Here is a 20,017-nt window from a genome sequence, read left to right as displayed (position 1 = left end):
TTAATTCAGTTCAATCTAATTTTAAGTTGAGTCTAATATTTAAATATCCAACTCTCAAATTATTAAACTCATTTTAACTCAAAACTTTTTTAAACGTAAGACCGACAATCTTTTTTTAATTCAATATCTCTTTATACATGAGACTCACAGTTTTTTTTAATTTTTTATAAATATCTCTAAATTTATCTTAACATCTAAATCTATCTATACTCATATTGAATGAGCTACATAACTCACTCTACTAACTTAAATTACTATTATTTATAAAAAATTTAACTTAACTCAATATTCAAATACGGCCTATATATTCTTCTCCATTTTCATTATTCGAAGCTTCCATTCCCGCACCACTGTGTGGGAAATCATAATGAAGAACGTGATGATGTGCACAGATGATCCACGACATGCATGGTCGCTATCTCATAGCCTTGACTATGTTCTTGGAAAAAAATGAACGTTGGGAAAGTCCATGAGCGCCAGCACAACATCACTAGAGTCTAGAGCTCTCTCGTCCCTCCTGTTTTTAAGTATATATTATTGAAACAGAAATGCTGAGTCTCAAATTCGAATTTGAAATTTAGGATCCAAATTGTGTTTCAAAATAATTTTTTTTTTTAATTTTTTTACTTAATAATTAAAGAAATGTTATATAATGATGTTGTGATTTAACAAAAAAAAAATATATATATAAAAAAAAATAAATGGAAAAAAAAAAAAAAAAAACTTTTACCTTCTTCGATGAGTATTTGGACTACATCTCTTGGTAGATGTTGCAGTATCCTAATTGAAATGTTCAATGTTAGAGATAGAGAAGAGATTATGAGATAGTTGCAGCGAGGTAGAGATCATCAGCAAAGCCAACGAGTAACGTACCTAATGAAGGCAAAGGGAGCGTGAAAAAAACACTTCAATGTTTTGGTTGAACTACATTGTCCAATAGATTTGTTGGAACATTATAGCTAAAAGTAGTATAGCTTATATATGTTTAGGCTAAGCCAATGCAAGAGGATCTTGCAATTGGTATTTTAAGTTAAAATATAGCTATTTTGATGTGATGCTATCAACATCCACGTACAAAAATATAAAAATCGAAATGTCGGGATAATGACAGTATAGATCACGCACTCTAACAACAAGTACTAAATATGTGCGCATGTAACACGATCAACTAAGCACTAGAATTGTTAAATACAAATTTATATAAATATAAGCATTTTAAAAGTAATACAATTATCTAATAAAAACATAAATAAACTAAAATATAATAACCAAAGACGAACATAAATTCCATCCCACGAGAAAGTGATCCCCGATCACTTCTTCGCCGCAGCCGCAGCCGCATCCTCAAGATTTACATGCAACCAAAATCTACGGTACCATGAAACGGTTCAGTAAGTAAGCAATAGACTAAATAGTCCAAGAGATAAAAATACATTCATACAACCACTAAAATACGTGCATATGATGAAATATGCATAGAACCCAAAAATCATTTTTTTCAAAAATGATTATTTTTCAACGTATGCCAAAATCTCATTTTGGCCCAAAAATCAAGTCTATAAAAATATCATCCGTTATTTTTTCAGAAAATGACCCAGTATAAAAATTCACAATTTTTTCAAAAAATAGTTCACATAAATCCATTATTAAAACCAATTATCTAATTTTAAACCGTATTCACCGTGATATCCCATAGGGATCATCCACACACCTTGTCTCCCTTCGCCACACCACGGGTAATGACTGTACGTGTAATTTTATAACAAGCGATGCCCAGTTCCGCGCCTAGCGCATTCGTAAGCATCCTCTATCCCCTGCCAGAAGAGGGACCACAAAGTTAGCATGAGAGCGTTACCATTTCGTCCGATTTCGTTGTCGCCCAGCAATAACCCAAAAGACATCACTCAGTATATTTTGCTTCCGAGTGACCAAAGAAGCTCCACTGAGATAATGCCACATTTCGATTTAGGGTCGGCCAAAAATCTTTTCACACAAGAAAACTCAATTTCATTCATGCTTATAAACATGCAATGTATAACATGAACCCAAGCAAGACATAAAAATACCAAGCACAATCCAACCTCACATATAACTTCATCCTCCAATCCAACCTACCTCCAAACTCCTTGGATTCAACATCTGGCAAAACCCACAAATCATAAAAAATTGTTAGTGTAAAATATATTTAAATTTCAAAAATGTATTTGAAAAGTTATTTACAATGCTTTAATGGCAATAAAATCTGAAAGTATATGGCTGACGATGTAGACCACGTAGTACCAAAAATACCAAGAAAACTCAAAATAAAGCTCACGGCAAGAACCACAAATCACCAAGAACCCAAAAACGCAACCCACAAATTAGACCAAAAAATAGGGCACAGTTTGAGTCCAAAAACACCCGAAAATCTCAAGGTTTAACCAACAAGCTAGAGCATGAAAATACTAGAGAAAAAGTGAGGAAAAACCGAGCTTCAAGCTTCACGTTTGGAACAAAATAGAGCATGATTTCGGATCCAAAATATGGCGCGATATAGGAGAAAAACAAAGGGAAAAAGCAAGGGTTTTTACACCACAATAACAAGGAATACATAAGAAAAGAAGAAGAGGAAGGAGGTGCACAAGGAGTTTCGGCCAAACCTGCAACAATGGAGAGAAACCCATGAAATAAAATGTAGAAAAGAGAAGAGAGGGGATTCGGTTTACATCAAAAGGAAACAAAAAAAAGCAAGATAAAAAAAATGCAAGCTAACCACAAGAAATCGTGGAAGAAACGGCGTCACAAGGGAGGAAGAAGAAGACAGCTGCGGCAAGGAAAAACATTTCAGAGGAAGAAGATGAAGGCATCGGCGCAGGGAAAGAAGAAAACAAGTCCTAGCAGCCCAAAACGACGCCGTATGAGGAAATTAAAGGGCTGGGTCTTGAAGCAACGGGCTGGGCCTGAAAATGAAGGGAATTTGGCCCAAAACAAGAGAAAAACCCACTAAACAAAGCCCAAGCCCAACCCGAAAATAAGGATCTAAGAAAGGAAAAAGGTACAATAAAATTAAATAAAAGTCAAATAAAAACACTACAATACATTATTAATAAAATATTTAAAGTCCAATAATAAAATAAATTAAATTAAAGAATAATTTAAATGTAAAACAATAATTAATATCAAGAAAGCATATTAAAATAATTTCACAACTTAAAAATCATAAAATGATACCACAAAAATCACATTTAATTTAAAATAAAAAAAATCACTAATTATAATAATTTAAATAATTCTTCAATAAAAAAAACATGTAAATACGGTGTATTAAACTTGATGCATGTCATGTGAGCTTAATCTTATCCATTAGAGAGGAAAAAACACAATTTCTTGACCTTTAAGGGTCAAAAGAGGGCTGAAATGTGTAATCTATATATCATTAATTTTAATACAAAAAGAATTAGGAGTAGAAGTCTATTGTTTATATTTTTATGAAAATGTTTCATTTTTTTTTTACCAAAATGCCAATTCGTTTTTTTCATAGTTTATTAAAATAAATAGGTTGTGGTTAAATCGTTTAAATCTCAAAACAGTTTGGCCAACTATATACGTAAAATGACTTTATGCTTTCATAGGGTGATCAAGACTATTTTCATAGTTCGGTTCTATCTAATGATATTTCATATAAAAATTCCATGTACAGTCATTTTTGTATACTGTTTTGCACACTTTACTGATATGATTGGTTGCTTATTAAAAAAAATTTATGCAGCCAATCACATCAGTGAAGTGCTCAGAGAGTACGCAAAAGTGACTGTATGTAGCATTACTCATTAAATATTTTTAAAGTATAAGCCATATATATATATATATATATGTAAGTATATATATTTATAAGACATGCCAAGAATTTGTCCAAAACATGCTAAAAATCATTGCTACTAAGCTTTTCCATCGATTTCCCATTCGATGCACATTGGATGCCAAAGTAGGGATACAACTGCTTTTTACTAGCGATTTGCAAGAATCATTAGAAATAATATTATTTCTGGGTTGGGACGGGAGGTTGGGGCGGTGTTGTAGGGAAAATAAGTTTTGTTTTAGGGTTTGGGGGTATGAGCTTTGTTTTTGGATTTTGTAAATACTTTAACAATAGCTATAGTGACCTATACTAATAGTCTACTACTAATACTAATATAATATTATATAATTTATATAGTTATACTAATCACTATAATTAATATTATGTATAGCTATATAGTATATTTATCACTATAATTAATATAATTTAATTATCACTATATATACTAATATAATAACCAATGACTTTGATACCAACTATGTATACCAAGATATATTATTAATATATAACAATAATTAAATGCATGAAGTGCAGAATATAAGGATAGGTGGTACAACCGTCCTTGATGCATAAATAAAAATAAAAGACAGCGTATGATGAAATTAACTTCATTAAAAATATAGTACTTACAAGGAGATTAATTCTCAAAGGATTGAAAGGCAAGATACATGAAAATGAGTTTACAAGAGAAAGTCTTTTGGAGATTGAGAGTGATGAGAAAGATGGCTTCAGATGAGAAGTTCTGAATGCCCTCTTTCTATGCTTACAATCAGTCTATTTATAGATACCACAACAGTGACAAATAGTAATTTACAATGATACATCCGACATAAACAATAACTCAAATAACTCTTACACAGTAAAACATTAAATAGGTGTGGGTAACTAAACAGTAAATGGACAGCTGAACGACTGGTTTTTCATGTTCTGACGAGGATCTTGAACAGTAATCTAAAAAAGATAATGCTTCTGACTCATTCTGATGAGAATCTTGAAAAGTATTATGATAATAGATAAAAATGACAATAATCTTTTGGAATTACATAATTTGAGAGTCATAATTTGCACGTTTGAGTTCGAACAGATCTTGAAAATCTATCATCTGCGAAAGATAATATGACGAGTTGTTGTGAGAATGAGAGGCCTGTTGTAATGGTGATGATGTTGCTTGTTGTGCTGAAGATAATCCGACTTGATGGTCTTCTTCTTCATCACTGTCCGAGACTTATGATATTGCATCAGCTAATTCTTTCAAGTCATTTTTATTGGTAATTGATGCTAATTGGGCCTGGAATTTGCTTCTCTGAACTAGAACTTTAGGGGTCTTAGTAATTTTTGAAAACATTTTTACAACATGATCATAATTGTACTTTTTTCACTATTTTACAGAAACTTAGTGAGCCAAGAACATAATGTTTTTGAGAGAATGATGGGATTTAATGACATATTTTTACTTCATAATCCAGTTTAATTTGATTTTAAGGAAGAAAAGAAGAAGTGGTGAACAGTGTGATAATGAAGGTGGATAATCATTTTGTAATGTAAAAGCCTGAAGACTTTCCTAGAGAGGAATAGGAAGAATGAGATATTCTGGTCCAAATTAATCCCAACATATTAGGAACCATCATGAGAGTGTTTTAATTTCTTGCAATCTGTCAAAATGAAGAAACTAAGAATGATGCAAATTCTTATTCTGTCTTAAAAATATTTTTATCATTGCCTGCTGATAATCATAATAATCAAAATAGGGATGATCACATGGTTGAAAAAATCTTCTCATCAGATAAGGGCTTTTTCCCGACTGTTCTAAGTTAAGAACTTGTTTAATAGTGATTTTGTGAAATGCAATAATCAGAGCTGCATGTGGAGAAGGTTGTGATTGGAGAGAACATGAGATTTTAGAGATAATAATGGAATCTGGATCTACTAAAACAAATTCATAAAAATTCTAAGGTTTCGTAATGTTTTGAGAAACATAATACCACTTTGGTAATAGAAAAGTATCGAGTAATTTTTTAGGATCAGATAGGTATTGTAATTCGGGTTCAATAGGAAACACTGGGTGCCAATAAGTTTTGAGGATAACGGAAGTTGAAGAAGGCTGAGATAATGGTAGATGATTGATAATTTGGGAAAGAGTAGAAGAGAAGAAACAATTTTTGAGTATGTTGGTAATTTTGGAGAGGATAATGGTGAAAATTGATTATAAGATGACCTAATATTTTGTGGTAATGTCTCTAGTACCGTATATGATTTTGGTGTAGCGAAGGACAAGGTAAAGAATAAAAATAAGAAAGTGGTCTGGCATAAGAGGATTTAAACTTTACTCTAGACTTCAAGGAAGACATGATTTTCCTGTAAGAATTCTTAGGATAGAAATTAGCAACATAATTTAGACTTTTTAGAAATTTTTGTAGTTGTTGCTTATTTTTTATTTTATTAGCAAATTTATTAGCAAATTCTATAGTCTTACTTATTGGTGTAATAGTTCCTTAATAAATGTCATGTCTATGGAATCAAATTTTGTTTTGAAATAATTTAACTTTAAATGATAAAACTACTAATTCATTTTATTTAATAATTTGAACAAATGTATTTAAATGCTTCCAATGTTGTTCAATAGATGAAGAGAATATTAATATATCATCTATATAAACTATAGAAAAATGAGTGAAATGCATAAATATTTCATTCATAATATTTTAAAGTTCACTAAGAGCATTTTTAATCCAAAAGGCATAACATTTCATTCATAACATCCAAATGGAACTGTAAATGCAGTTTTATATTTATCTTTTTTAGCAATTTGGATTTGCCAAAATCTACTTTTCATATCAAATTTTGAAAATATAGTGGCATCACAAAGTTGAAATAATAAATCTTTTTTTTATTAGGAAGAGCGTACCTAATCCATTGTAAAACTTTATTTAACGGCTTATAATTTATGATTAATCGTGGAACACCTCTTTCTAATTCTCATTTTTTTTTGTACATAAAAAGTAGTATAACTCCATAATGATTTGCTCTTTCTAATATGTCATTTAGATAATAAATCATTAATATCTTTTTTACAAAATTCTAATAATTTATTATTCATTTGGATTGGTCTGGCTTTAGTAGGAATATTCTTTTCTAAATATTCTTTTTCATCAGGCAATTCAACTATATGTTGTTTTCTCTTCTAAAAGCCATTAGGTAAATTGGAACATACTTCTTTTTCAATAATATTTTTGAAATTATTAATTTTTTGAATTAATAATGAATCTTTTAATTTTTATTCAATTCTTTTATATTTTAATTCTTGTTTTAAGAAATTTTTTTGTTTTTCTTTTCTTTTAATCTTATTTTTTGTTAAAAAATTAATTTCTTTTGTTAATGAAACTTTTTTTTAAGGAATTAATTTCCTTTGAGATTGAAGGAAATAAAAATTTAAAGTGAATTTCTTTTTCTAATACTTTAGTAGAAATTTCTTTTTCTATTACAGAGAAAGCTTAAAGTAAGGCAAGAAATGTGTTTCCTAATATTACTCTAGTGTTGATATTCTTTACTAAAATAAATGTTATTTTAAAGCAAATTCCTTTATTGTAAATATGTGCATTTGATAATTTATAATTTATGTTTAATTTTGCTCAATTAGTTTGAGATAATGTCTCTTTTATTTTTTCAAAATACTTAGAAGGTATTATTCCTTCTTGTATGCAGTTTAAATCTGCATCTGTATCTAATAAAGCGATTGCTGAAAAAGAAAATTCTTCATTAATAGAGATAGTTACTTCCATATACCATTTTTGAAAATTTATTTTGTTAAGTATATTAATAAAATTATCTGATTCTTTTTTGGTAATTATTGTTGAGCTTTCTCCTTGTTCTTTTTTAGGAGTATCAATAATTTTTATCTATTTTTAATAGTATGATTTCTTGTAATAATTGTTCATTAGAAATTTTTAGTTTAATATTAGAACCTTTCAAATCTCTAATTTCTTTCTTTATTTCATTAATTTCTTGTTGTAAGTCTTTTAAAGTAATATTTTATTTTATTTTATTTTTGTTTTGTTTTGTATATATTTACTATTTCTAAAACGTTATATGATGAGGAAGTTGAAGTAGGTACAGAAATGATTGGATTAGTAAAAGTAGCCTTTAATTTTTTCAAATATTTTTTTCTTTCTTATGGATTTCTAATTTTATCTATTAATTGTAATATAATATTTTCATGTGTTGATAATACATTAATACTTTTGTTATAAATACAATTATTTTTATCTAGGCAATTACAAACATGTATCTCATCTTTTTCTAGCTCACTACCAGAAGATTGTTCCGAAAAACCTGATTCTTTTAATTAATAAATTTTCTCTTTCTCTGAAGAGCTTTCCTCTTTCTCACTTGATTGTATAAAAATATTTAGTAATTTTTCTTTTACTACTTCAGGTTTATCTAATTCGTTAATTTCCTTTTTAACCTTACAATTTGATGAATAAATGTGTTTCCTAATATTACTCTAGTGTTGATATTCTTTACTAAAATAAATGTTATTTTAAAGCAAATTCCTTTATTGTAAATATGTGCATTTGATAATTTATAATTTATATTTAATTTTGCTCCATTAGTTTGAGATAATGTGTCTTTTATTTTTTCAAAATACTTAGAAGGTATTATACCTTCTTGTATGCAGTTTAAATCTGCATATGTATTTAATAAAGCGATTACTGAAAAAGAAAATTCTTCATTAATAGAGATAGTTACTTCCATATACTATTTTTGAAAATTTATTTTGTTAAGTATATTAATAAAATTATCTGATTCTTTTTTGGTAATTATTGTTGAGCTTTCTCATTGTTCTTTTTTAGGAGTATCAATAATTTTTTATCTATTTTTAATAGTATGATTTCTTGTAATAATTGTTCATTAGAAATTTTTAGTTTAATATTAGAAGCTTTCAAATCTCTAATTTTTTTCTTTATTTCATTAATTTTTTGTTGTAAGTCTTTTAAAGTAATATTTTGTTTTTTTTTTTGTTTTGTTTTGTATATATTTACTATTTCTAAAATGTTATATGATGAGGAAGTTGAAGTAGGTACAGAAATGATTGGATTAGTAAAAGTAGCCTTTAATTTTTTCAAATATTTTTTTCTTTCTTATGGATTACTAATTTTATCTATTAATTATAAAATAATATTTTCATGTGTTGATAATACATTAATACTTTTGTTATAAATACAATTATTTTTATCTAGGCAATTACAAACATGTATCTTATCTTTTTCTAACTCACTACCAGAAGATTGTTCGAAAAAACCTGATTCTTTTAATTAATAAATTTTCTCTTTCTCTGAAGAGCTTTCCTCTTTCTCACTTGATTGTATAAAAATATTTAGTAATTTTTCTTTTACTACTTCAGGTATATCTAATTCATTAATTTCCTTTGTAACCTTACAATTTGATGAATAAATGTGCTTCCTAATATTACTCTAGTGTTGATATTCTTTACTAAAATAAATGTTATTTTAAAGCAAATTCCTTTATTGTAAATATGTGCATTTGATAATTTATAATTTATGTTTAATTTTGCTCCATTAGTTTGAGATAATGTGTCTTTTATTTTTTCAAAATACTTAGAAGGTATTATACCTTCTTGTATGCAGTTTAAATCTGCATATGTATTTAATAAAGCGATTACTGAAAAAAAAGATTCTTCATTAATAGAGATAGTTACTTCCATATACCATTTTTGAAAATTTATTTTGTTAAGTATATTAATAAAATTATCTGATTCTTTTTTGGTAATTATTGTTGAGCTTTTTCCTTGTTCTTTTTTAGGAGTATCAATAATTTTTTTATCTATTTTTAATAGTATGATTTCTTGTAATAATTGTTCATTAGAAATTTTTAGTTTAATATTAGAACCTTTCAAATCTCTAATTTCTTTCTTTATTTCATTAATTTCTTGTTGTAAGTCTTTTAAAGTAATATTTTGTTTTTTTATTGTTTTGTATATATTTACTATTTCTAAAATGTTATATGATGAGGAAGTTGAAGTAGGTACAGAAATGATTGGATTAGCAAAAGTAGCCTTTAATTTTTTCAAATATTTTTTTCTTTCTTGTGGATTACTAATTTTATCTATTAATTGTAATATAATATTTTCATGTGTTGATAATACATTAATACTTTTGTTATAAATACAATTATTTTTATCTAGGCAATTACAAACATGTATCTCATCTTTTTCTAACTCACTACTAGAAGATTGTTCCGAAAAACCCGATTCTTTTAATTAATAAATTTTCTCTTTCTCTGAAGAGCTTTCCTCTTTCTCACTTGATTGTATAAAAATATTTAGTAATTTTTCTTTTACTACTTTAGGTATATCTAATTCGTTAATTTCTTTTTTAACCTTACAATTTGATGAATAATGTCTAACTTTTCTACATTTATAACAAACAATTTATTTTTTCTTTTTATTGAACTTTGTTTTACCCTTTACTGGTTTATTATATATTTGTTTTTCTTTTTTCTTTTTATAAGATTTTTTTATATTTTTGTTTCGTATTTAGATAGTTCTTATAAATTGTCTTTTTATTTTTTCATCTTTTAGAAAGAGCCAATAATGAGAAATAACCGAACTGTTTAGAAAATGTGCCTAACTTTTTCTTAGCAAATTTCTTTTCTTTTACCATTTCTTTTTTTTAATCTTAAGTCATTACACATAATTAGACTAATCTATTGATATCAGATATTGTAACGCCCCCAAATCCTCATGCTCGGACACGTAGAAATCGAGACGTCCGGATGGTGACATCGCGGGTCACCACCCTATCGATGAGTACCAAGTATGTGTAAAAGTAACAAATGTGCATGAAGAAACATGCAGTAGATAGTAAAGTCATATAACTAAGTACCAGAATTTTTCTTAATATAATACAAAACTGTTCAAAATATTACGAATTACAAATATTATTCAAAGCAACAACAAGATATTAACTTCAACTCAATACTCCGGCGGAGCCGCATCCTCGGGCTCAGCCTCCTCCTCATTCTCAATCTCTGCACCAAAAATCTACGGAACCAAAAATAGTGCCGCAGGTAAGTAAAATCCAAACACCACCAGATAAAAACATATAAAACTCAAACAAAATGCATGAAAGGATGCCAAAACTCAAAACCCATAAAATCATATTTTTCCACACACGCCAAAAATCCCATTTGGCCCAAAAAACATATCCTTTCTAAATATCACGCCAAAAGTCACATTTGGCCCATATCCAACTCAAACCATTAATCGATTAATCCATATGCATCATAACCTCCCCTAGGGGTCATCCGCACAGCCTGGCTCCTGTGCCACACTGCAGGTAACAACCACGCGTGTGACACCTAAACGAGCGATGCCCAGTTCCGCGCCCCGCGCGTTCGTAGCCAAGCATCCTCTAGCCCTCGCTAGCGAAGGGCCACGGAGTCGGTGCGTAAAGCGATGCCCAGTTCAGCGCCCGGCGCATTCGTAGCCAAGCATCCCCTAGCCCCCGCTCCCGTCGTTGTCCAATGACAACTCAGGGGACGTCACTCAATATATTACGCTCCTGAATGACCAGAGGAGCTTCACCGGGATAATAACCCATCCCGGCTTGGGCTAGTGAGACACACGCTCCCAAAATCTATTTACGCCAATAAAACGGGATTTTCTCAATTTAATTAAAATGCACATGTATGCAATATGCAACCCACGCCTCATGGCACAAATAACCAAGCAACCACAAACAGTCAGAACCAAGCACTCCGTCCTCAAACCATCCGACCCCCGAACTCCTCGGACTCAGTTCGGAATCAACCAACCAACAGATAAATATTTATTGTAAGAGAAAAATACATTTGAATCTAAAAGTAGAGTTTGGAAAATACTTACAGTGCTATATGCTATTTTTCGAAAGCTCGCGGCGTTGCAAACAGCGGAAGAAAAGCAACATAACAGTGTAATTTACACTGTGGCCATGGGTAATAAATTACCCACTTTCGAACGGGGACAAAACAAAGCTCGAGATTGATAGGGAAAAGCCTAGGGATGTTTATGAAGTTAAGGGAAGTGGAGTTTGGCTGTGGGTGGTGGCGAAAACGACGGAGGTAGGCCAAAATACCAAAATCGAAAACCTAGCTTGTGGGGACTGTTCCGGCGACGTATTGAGGCCGGAAATGGGTGGGTTAGGACGGCAAGGAGTCGGTGATGAAGTGGTGAAGAGGTGGTGGCCGGAAGTGGAGCGACGGCGGCAAATCGGAGCAAAAGCCGCTCGGCTTGAAGGTGGTTTTCCGGCTAAATGGCGGCACGGATGGGGCCAAGATTTTGTGGGGAAGTGCACCGGCCGGAGGGGAGTCAGGTGGGAGGGGCGGTGTGACGCACGGCAGTGGCCGGTGGCAGGTCTGGGCGGCTGGCCGGACAACGTGAGGGAGAGGAGAGAGAGAAAGAAAAATGTACGGGGGAGAAAGGGAAAGCACGGGGAGAAGGAAAAAAGAAAGAAAAAAAAGAAAGAAAAGAGAAGAAAGAGAAAGGAAAAAGAGAAAAGAAAAGATGGAGGAAAAGAAATGAGGTCCAATCCTCACCTCTGGAGTCTAAAAACTGATCCAACGAAAACAACTTTGAAAGCAATAAAACCAAGAAAATATTTTAAACACAACGTGAAGCTAAAATATAATAAATAACTAATAAAAACTAATTACTTAATTTTAAAACCAAAGACAAGCTAAAGTAAATTAAACAGCAATTTAAACTCAACAGCAATTTAAAATCCACTTAAAATTCGATAATTTAAAATAAAAGAACTATTATTTTAATTAAATTAAAATATTCCTTCAGTGAAAATACACGTAAAAACGGGGTGTCACAGATATTATATCTTCATATGTGAGATTAATAAAATCAATAGTACCATTTGGTTTTACTAAAAATTCTCGCACCTTTTGGACGAAGTAATATGGAAGTCTTGCTATGAATTGTTCATTCCAGTATGGTTATTGACAGTCATATCTGATCATAACTTTAGTTAGAAAGACATCCTTATACCATATAAAATCGGATAATTGAGGACATCTTGAATTGATTGATAAATCACTAGTTCTTTATTTAAATTGAACATGATCTCTTACAAAATGTTTTGTTAATATAAATATTAAAGTATTAACAGCATCTTCTATAGGTTGACCATCTTCTGTTTTAATTTCTTGCATATTTTTATTATATTTATAAGCGCTTGATAGGTTGGCCTTCTCCACGAAATGAATGTGATTTGTGGATGTATCTGAGGTCTCACAGGACGTAAACCTAATCAAGCGTCCTTCAGTTGCTCGACTTGATTCCACTTTTGGATTGAAATTTCACAGATTTTCCATTTCTACTTATTTCTAGCTAAGTTGAGGTTGTTGCTCCTCATGCGGTAACGCTCATCAATTATAAAGGTTACCACATATGTCTGGTCGGTGCAAAACTACAAGTGCACAGGATCGTAGTTTTATAATAAAGTGATAAGAAGAGAATCGTCCTCAGGGATTGGTACCTTACTTTTGCCAAAGACTAAAATTATACTAATCTCGATTTTATCTAGAGGAATCACTAAGATTTTTGTAGTTGCAAATTAAACTAAGATCAACTCAAAGAGAAATACGCAAAGGAAATAAAACTGACGTTCAAAGATCAAACTAATGGGAAAGAAAACTTCTAAGAAATCGATTTCACCTAATTCTTCACTATGCTTTTCTCATCTAGCTAATTTAATTTAATTCTTTTTTGTTCATTAGCAAATCTCTAATTCATCCAACAGCCTCTTTCGATAGTCAATTGGAAATAATTCTTGTTCATCAATTCACACAAGAATATGCAAATTAATAAAGCAAGAAAGCAATAAGACCTTCGATCTCTATACTTTCCTATGCTGAGATATTCAAGATCTACCCTATGATTCCATCTTTCGATAGCAAATCACAAGATTAAATATCATCTAATCAATGGCCAGTTAATTAGAAGTAATAAACTCAGAATAAATCAGAAAAACAAAGAGAGAATTGCCTTAAATTAGCATAGACAATCAAGTATAGTTCGAAACTAAGTTATATCGTTTTCCTAGAATAAATAAAATTTAGCTCATGCTAGAAATGAAATGCAACATAAACGAATTTACCATAATTGTTCTGAGAATATTGAAAGAAAATAAACGCTGAAAAATATTCCTCGCAGCCGCAACTCGTCTTCAAAAACTCAAGGAAATGTTTCAATGCTTTTCTCCCGTCTGTGCCCGTGTATGATTCCAACGTTCGTGCAATATATGGAATCCCCTCTCCAAAACAGATGAATTGAATCCTTCTAACTGTGTTTTTCTGTCCCAAAAAGTGTTCTTTAGTCAACAGCCACGACCATAGAGTGAAAAATTCCTTTTATATGGTGTGATGGCGAAAAACCCTTGATCTGTCAAATTACGATGTTCGCTCGAGCGGGGTGTCGAGCGCACATCAAGCGTTCGACTCTGCCTAATTTTGCTTGAGCGTCCTATCGAGCGCACGTCGAGTGTTCGACTCTGCCTGATTTCACTCAAGCAGCCAAAAGCCTCCGCTCGAGCGATCTTTGTTTTCCTGCAACCCGCTCGAGCTCACTGTCGAGTGGCAATCGAGCGTTTGAATCTGCCTGAATTCGCTCGAGCGGCCAAAAGCCTCCGCTCGAGCGATCTTGTAAAATTTGCAATACGAAATTTTGCAAGTCATCAATGTCTACATCCAATATGTGAGTATGATGCTGCTCAAATTTCTACATTTGTCTTAACTGAGTTGCCATCATCTACTTCCTTTTCCTGATGCCTTTTCTACAATGTCGTTCCCTTTGCTTTCTTAACTGTGACATTGAAAACACTGACATTCATGGGGCCCTCCTAGGTCGTGTCATTCCCTGCTTCAAGGGTTTGGTAGGTGCATACAGGGTTAATACACTTAGACTACAATTATCAAACAGACATATTCAATCCAGAAAATAGTCACACACATAATAGAAATCAAACAATTCATACATTCATCAAGAGTTTACAGATTCTAAGATACAAAAAATGAGGGTATCTATTTCTCATAGAATCCATTCGTTCCCAAGTTGCTTCCTGAAAGTCTGGGTTATTCCAAAGAACTTTATAGTGTTATCTTCTAATTTCTCAGTTTTTTATCTTTACAATCCACAATTTGGACAAGTTGTTCCTTGTAAGACAAATTAGGTTGCAATTGGAAACTGCCAGTGTCCATTATTATTGGTTGCTTGTCTCCAAAACTCTTCTTCAAAGTCAAAACATGAAACACATCATGAATTCCTTGCATTGTTGCAGGCAAATCCAATCGATAAGCTACTGGACCCACTCTTTCCACGATCTCAAAGGGTCCTACGTATCAGCGACTCAATTTCCCTTTCTTACTGAAACGTACAACTCCCTTCATTAGTGATATTTTAATATATACCCAATCTCCTACAGAAAACTCCAAATTTCTTCATCGATTGTCGGCATAACTCTTTTGTCAATTTTGTGTCACTTGCATTCTTTCTTGGATTAGAGCCACTTGCTTTTGAACTTCGTGCAAATACCCTGGTCCGTGCACTTTCCGTTCTCCCACTTCATTCCAATACAATGTGGACCTACGCTTTCTTTCATACAAGGATTCATATAGGGCCATCTGTATTGTGGTTTGGAAAGCTATTATTATAAGCAAACTCTACTAACGGTGACTTTCCCAATCACCATTGAGCTCCAAAACATATGCTCACAACATATCTTCCAATGTTTGAATTGTACGCTCAATTTGACTGTCAGTTTGAGGATGATATATGTTGTTGAATTCTAACTGGTTACCCATCATCTTTTGCAAACTTTGCCAAAAATGTGAAGTAAAACAGGTATCTCGGTTTGACACTATAGTTCTTGGAACTCCATGCAACCGAACTATTTCTTTAACATAGATTTGAAAAAGCTTATCCATAGAATCAGTATTGGCCATAGATAGAAAACGTACTCTCTTAAATCTATCCACTATGACCCATATTGAATTCTTATCTGATGAGGTCCTTGGCAACCCAATTACAAAATTCATTGATACATCCTCCCATTTCTATTTTGAAATAGGAAACAGTTGTAATTCTCTTGCTGGTCTTTGGTGTTCAGCTTTTACTAGTTGACAGATAGAGCATTTTGACACAAAATCTACCACGTCTTTCTTAAGACCTTCCCACCAATAGTGACCTTTCAAATCCTGGTATGTCTTGGTACTACCAGGTTGAGCTGTATAAGGAGTGCAATGTGCTTTCTTCAAAATCTTCTCCTTTAATTCCATGGCATTAGGAATTACTTTTCTATCCTTATAGAGTAGTATCTCGTCTTCCTTAATTGAAAAATGTAGAGGTTCTTCTAACTTCAAAATTTTCTGTCTTAGCCCTTCTAACTTATCATCCTTATGCTACCCGTCCAGACTTTCTTTCTTAGTTATCGGTACAATCTCTTGCATCAGTGCCTAGTTAGAAACTCGATGAGGGTATCCAATCAACAAATTTCTCATGGCATCCAAAAGAGAGGTCATATCAGTCTGTGCTTTGTGACTAAGTGCATCTACCACAACGTTAGCCTTACTAGGGTGATACTTAATCTCACACTGGTAATCACTAATGGTCTCGATCCATCTTCTCTGCCTCATGTTTAGGTTTTTTTGACTAAACAAATACTTGAGGCTTCTGTGATCCGTGTACACCTCACATTGTTCAACATACAAGTAGTGCCTCTAGATCTTCAAAGCAAAACTATAGCCGCCAACTCAAAATCATGGGTAGGGTAGTTCTATTCATGATCCATGAGTTGCCGCGAAGCATAAGTGACGACTCTTTCCTCTTGCATTAGAACACATCCTAAACCCATCTTGGATGCATCACGAGAAACCACATATGGTTTATGAGGTTTAGGTAATGCTAATATAGGTGCTGAAGTTAATCTATTCTTCAACTTCTATAAACTCTTTTCACATTTCTCAGTCCATACATACTTAGTGTTCTTCCTAGTGAGCATTGTTAGAGGACTAGAAAGTTTGGAAAACCCTTCCACAAATCATTTATAATATCCTACCAATCCAAGAAAACTATGCATCTCGTGGGCGTTCGTCAAACTTTGCCATTCTGTTATTGCTTTTATTTTAGCACGATCCACTGCTACTCCTACACTAGAGATGACATGTCCCAAAAATCTCACTTCTTGGAGCCAAAACTCACACTTACTCAGCTTGCCATAAAGTTGATGTTCCTATAAAGTCTCTAACACTATCTGCAAATGTTTCTTATGCTATTCATCATTTCCCGAGCAAATCAATATATCATATATGAAAACTACCACGAAACTGTCTAGATATTGCCGGCAAATCAAATTCATCAAGTCCATAAATGTTGCTGGAGCATTAGTTAAATTGAAAGGCATAACTAGGAACTTGAAATGTCCATAGTGAGTTTGTAAAGCTATCTTAGACACGTCCTGATCTTTGATTCTGAGCTGGTGATATCTTGATGGTAGATCAATCTTAGAGAAAACTTTAACTCCTTGCAATTGACTAACATATCATCTATTCTTGGTAACGAGTGCTTATTCTTGATAGTCACTTTGTCCAAATGTGACGCCCCCAAATCCCCACGCCCGAACACGGGGAAATCGAGACGTCCGAATGGTGACAACCCGGGTCACCATCCTATTGACGGGTGCCAAGTGTGTGCAAGACAACATATGTGCACAAAGAAACACGCAGCAGATAACGAAAATCATAACTAAGTACCAGAATTTTTCTTAACGTAATACAAGCTGTTTAAAACATACATAAATAAAGTATTACAAAAACACAAATACAGTTTTAAACCAAATATAAAGCATAGCATCAGCAACCCGGCGGAGCCGCCTCCTCGGGCTCAGCCTCCTCCTCTTCATCCTCAAACTCTGCACCAAAAGCTACGGAACCAAAAATGGTACCGCAGGTAAGTAAAACCCAAACACTACTAGATAAAAGCATATAGAACTCAAACAATATGCATGAAACATGCCCAATGCACAAAGCCCATAAAACACGATTTTTCCACACACGCCAAAAATCCCATTTGGCCCAAAAACATAACCTTTCCGAAAAACACTCCAAAAGTTACATTTGGCCTTTATCCGACTCAATCCAGAATCCATATTAACCGTATGCACCATGACCTCCCCTAGGGGTCATCCGCACACCCTGGCTCCAGTGCCACACCGCAGAGTACCACTACGCATGTGACACCTAACGAGCGATGCCCAGTTCCACGCCCCGCGTGTTCGTAGCCAAGCATCCTCTAGCCCTCACCAGCAAAGGGCCACGGAGTCGGTGCGTAGAGCGATGCCCGGCGCGTTCGTAGCCAAGCAACCCCTAGCCCCCGCTCCCGTCGTCTAGCGACGACCCAGGGGACATCACTCAGTTTATTCCGCTCCCGAGTGACCAGAGGAGCTCCACTGGGATAATACCCCATCCCGGCTTGGGGTCGTGATACACACGCACCCGTAAGACCACTTACGCCAATACACATGCTTTTCACACTATTTCACAAACACACGTGCATGCACTATGCAATGCCATAACAATGCATAAAATAAACCAACAACATAAATCAAATAAACAGGCAACTCCATCCTCCATTCATTCGACCACTGAACTCCTCAGACTCAGTCCGGAATCAACCAACCAGCAGATAAAATAAATTGAATGAGCAATATATATTTAAATCTGAAAATAGGGTTTGGAAAATACTTACAACGCTATATGGCAATTTTAGAAAACACGCGGTGTTGCAAACGGCTGAGAAAAAGCAACGTCACAGTGAAAATTCATTGTGGCCATGGGTTGTGAAAAACCCACTTTTGAACGGGGACAAACTAGGGCTTGGGATTGATAGGGAATGGTCTAAGGATGATTGTGAAGCTATTGGAAGTGGTGGTTGGCCGTGGGTGGCGGCGAAAACGGCGGTGGGAGGCCGGATTTCCCAAAAAGGAAAGCTAGCTTGTAGGAGTTGTTCCGGTGGTCGTTGGAGGCCGGAAATAGGTGGGTTAGGACGGCAAGGGACCGGTGATGAAGTGGTGAAGAAATGGTGGCCGGAGGTGGAGCGACGGCGGCGGATCGGAGCCAAAGCCGTGCGGGCTTTAAAGAGGTTTTCCGGCCAAACGGCCGGCCGGATGGGGGTGAGCTTCGGTGGGGAGGTGCGCCGGAGGGAGACGAACCAAACGGTGCCGACGGTGAGCCGCACGGTGGCCGGACGGCGGTAGATTGGGGGTGAGAGGCTTCCGGCATGAGGGAGAGAGAAGAGAGAGAGAGAGGCCGGGGGGGTCGACGTGGGGAGAGAGAGGGAAAAAGAAAAGAAAGAAAAAAAGAAAAAGAAAGGAAAAAAAAAAGAAAGCAGGAAAAAGAGAAAAAGGAAAAAGAAAAGGAAAAAGGAAAAGAGAGGTAGGGAAAAGACGAGGTCTAATCCTCAGTCTGGGAAAAACAACACTAAACCGCCGCGAAGATATTAAAAACTGTAAACAACTAAAAGAAATAAAACACAACATCAATTAAATTAAAAACTAATAATTTTAAAACGCAAATAAATTAAAATAATAACTAATATATTAATTAAAATAAAAACAACTATTTCAGCGAAAATACACTCAAAAGCGGGTCATCACACCAAATCTCTATAATCAATACACATCCTTAAAGTTCCATCCTTCTTCTCAAAGAACAATATCCGTGCTTCCCATGGTGGTGAGCCCAGGTCGGGTAAATCCATTTTCCAAGAGCTCTTCAGTTTGAAGCTCAAGCTCATTCAATTCTGCAGGGGCCATTTGATATGGTACCTTATGCACTGGGGCTGTGGCCAGTTCAAGCTCTATTACAAATTTTGTCTCTCGATTCGAGGGTAATCCAGGCAATTCATTGGCAAAAACCTTTGGAAAATCCTCAATCACAAGAATCCCTTCGACTCCCTTAGGTTCCTCCGCCATGCTAATGATCATTATGAGATAAGCAGTATCTCCACTCATCAAGCTCTTCTTGACTTGTCCAATGTTTATCATAGATGGATTCAATTGAACAATTTGCCCCATATAACAGAGCTTTTCCTTTAAAGGAAATTCGAACACTACTTCTCGC

The 20,017-nt window shown here is 33.8% G+C and overlaps 1 long non-coding RNA gene across 2 annotated transcripts; it reads right to left on the bottom strand.

Moving 5' to 3' along the window:
- Positions 1-278: 278 nt before the first annotated feature.
- On the bottom strand, positions 279-2,888 carry LOC122280710. 2 transcript variants are annotated; one of them, XR_006230011.1, is made up of 4 exons: positions 2,753-2,888; positions 1,682-2,639; positions 731-1,368; positions 279-517 (listed from the first exon to the last, which is right to left on the bottom strand). It is a non-coding gene; the product is annotated as an uncharacterized LOC122280710 (long non-coding RNA). The 2 variants fall into 2 exon arrangements; XR_006230010.1 differs by having other exon boundaries at positions 281-517; positions 1,712-2,639.
- Between the last annotated feature and the right edge of the window lie 17,129 nt (positions 2,889-20,017).

This window comes from Carya illinoinensis, chromosome 11, assembly GCF_018687715.1.
Source record: "Carya illinoinensis cultivar Pawnee chromosome 11, C.illinoinensisPawnee_v1, whole genome shotgun sequence".
Taxonomy (NCBI): domain Eukaryota; kingdom Viridiplantae; phylum Streptophyta; class Magnoliopsida; order Fagales; family Juglandaceae; genus Carya; species Carya illinoinensis.
Note: the sequence above shows the minus strand (reverse complement) of the source record. Positions and strands in the feature narration are given on the sequence as shown.